At 43.2% G+C, this 2,493-nt stretch overlaps 1 pseudogene across 1 annotated transcript; it reads right to left on the reverse strand.

Annotated features, from left to right (window-relative positions):
* Positions 1-1,417: 1,417 nt before the first annotated feature.
* LOC120109598 (protein DMP4 pseudogene) lies at positions 1,418-2,291 on the reverse strand (annotated as a pseudogene). The gene has a single exon (XR_016399686.1). The product of XR_016399686.1 is annotated as a protein DMP4 pseudogene (transcript).
* Between the last annotated feature and the right edge of the window lie 202 nt (positions 2,292-2,493).

Genomic DNA, 2,493 nt, shown 5'->3' on the forward strand with positions numbered 1-2,493 from the left:
TGGTGACCCTATAGCAACGACAATGATATAGAGTTTTGTCCATTGTAGAATAGGTATAAGTTTACAAGGAAGGATTAGATTAGTAGCGCTGCTGACCGCATCATTTTTTTTGCTGCACAACATTCAGAAGGTTTATTTTTTCTTTTCTTTCTTTCTTTTTTTATTTTTTTTGGAAGAATTACGAGTTCTGGAGGGTGACTTGGCAACGGTTATTGGATGGATCCTGCAGGCTTCGATAGGGGTCAGCAACTACCATCCGCTCTTGAGGGATATATGGGTCATGGTTCATGACGGATTGGTGCTTATGTTTAGAGACTGATCCTGATGGCACCTTCGGCAACAAAAAAAAAAGAAATTGGCATTTTCCATGATGCCAGCAGAGAGATAAAATGAATGAAGGAAAAAAGTGTTGGGATGATCTATGGGAAGCCAAGAGGCACTCGAGCAGCATCCGCTCCCGAAATGTGAGTTAAGCCTCTACCTCCGCTCGACGGGGGTTCAAATGGCTCATGATGTATGTACCCACGAGAGGTTTCTAAAACCTACCGTCTGTCCCATTCCTTTGAATTGAATGTTCATTCTTTAATGCATCTTCGACGTCTCCTTCGTGTCCGTGCCGAGGTTCAGTTGCACTATCTTGGACTCTAAGAGCTCTTGTTCAAAGACTCATTCCGATGAGATTCGCTTTAGTCCTGAATGAAAGCATCGGTGTCGGGTTTGATTCAAAAGCAGCGCTTTTTGGGAAGCCCGTTCCCACCGCGCTCACGGCCCGGCTGGCGAAGCCAATGGGGTGGCGGATTGGGTAGCATCTTTTGTTGCCAACCGTTCAGGGACTACCTATGGGAAGAAGAGACGAAGTTGCCTACGACTCTCCATGATGTTCTGCTTTTTGATTTTATTGACTATATTTGTACATGTTATGTATATTACTTTCGTTTTAGCAAAAAATAAATAATAATTAAAAAAAAAGAGGGATTCACCATCCTTCGCGCCCATCCACCATGAGATCATATTTGGACTCATCTATCGAGGCTGTAGCCTCGGCCCTCCTTTTTCATACAAGCCAAGTTCCAGCCTTTTGGGGGTTAATTGGAAACTTGAGTCCAAAATTCAGGCTTCAATAGAAGGAAACAAATAGTTGAAAATGTTTATTTTTTGAATTGACTTGAGATAAAGCCTGATGTCCCTTTTTTTTTTTTTTGTGATGTATGTCTAACCAGTCTTGCTAAGTAAGAAAAAAATTCACATCATATGCTACTATTCAAGAAGTTATTGGATATATGACCATTAAAGCACATACACTTGTTGAAAATTCAGGCTCCAAACAAATAGTTGAAAATGCTTATTTTTGAATTAACTTGAGATCAAGCCTGTCTTTTTTTTTGTGACGTATGAATCTTGCTAAGTAAGAAAAAAATTCACATCAAGAAGTTATTGGATAATATACCCATTTAAAGCGCATATACTTGTTGATACAGTCCTCCTAAGAAAATATATATAGGCTAATCTTATTGTTAAGCCTTTACGTTTCACAACATCTACTAGAAAAAGAATCCGAACATAATAACCAAAACAGCTAGCTTACAGTGAATGAGGCGTTGTATCCGAATATCCAATCCCCTGCCGGGTGGTTGGAAAGATCAAAAACACCATGCTCGACAAGAACCCGGCCCCAAGCGGCAAATTCTGGAGGATCTGCTTCGAGTTTGACCCAGAATCCGGAAAGAAGCAGTGTTGTATATTGGTATCACTAAAGGTTAGAGCCAAGAACACCAGCACCGAGAAGAAGGCATGGACGTAGTCCAACCACCGTATCCGAAACCTCAACAAGTCCTCCAACACCTTGCTTCGATCCCCATCAGAGGGCTGGTAATTGAAAACAATGAAGCTTTGGCACGTGGCCATGCCATAGTACAACTTTCCGTTGGTCCCTTTGAAACTATCGGTGAAGGAGAAGAAGATACAAGAGATGGTGCAAATGAGAAGTAACGACAAGGTGATGTACTTGTTGGAAGCGTAGCAGATGCCGTGGTTGGAGAAGGAAGGGGAGAGAGCTTGGAAGGCGAGGACGGTGCCTGTCGGCAGGAGCTGCGCGAGGTTCGCCGCAGTCGACAGGGTCTTGTCGATCACCAATGGCCTCTGGCTCGTCAAGCTTTGGCTGGGGGTAGTGCCCCTTAATGGGGTCGACCGATCCAATTCTCTCGGTTCTGAATCCTGGCTATTTGCAATTGGGATCGCAGATGATAGCTCTGTCATTGAGGATAAGAAGGGGGGGAGAGAGAGAGAGGGAGAGAGAGAGAGGCTGTGGCTTTCTTGAGAAGTATATTATTCAACGGAAGCTTGGTAGTAGCTTTCTTTAGCCTTCTTCTCGTGTTCAGAGGCTAGAGACTTCTGTGATTTTATGTGGTGCCTATTGGACTAGTGGGATATTTGTAAACGAAATGTCATCTGATAGAGTGATAGTGGGACTGCTGACCATTCAACGATGGAAAA

Source organism: Phoenix dactylifera, chromosome 2, assembly GCF_051530095.1.
Source record: "Phoenix dactylifera cultivar Ajwa chromosome 2, Ajwa_hap1_PhDact_Kaust_v1.1, whole genome shotgun sequence".
Classification (NCBI taxonomy): Eukaryota; Viridiplantae; Streptophyta; class Magnoliopsida; order Arecales; family Arecaceae; genus Phoenix; species Phoenix dactylifera.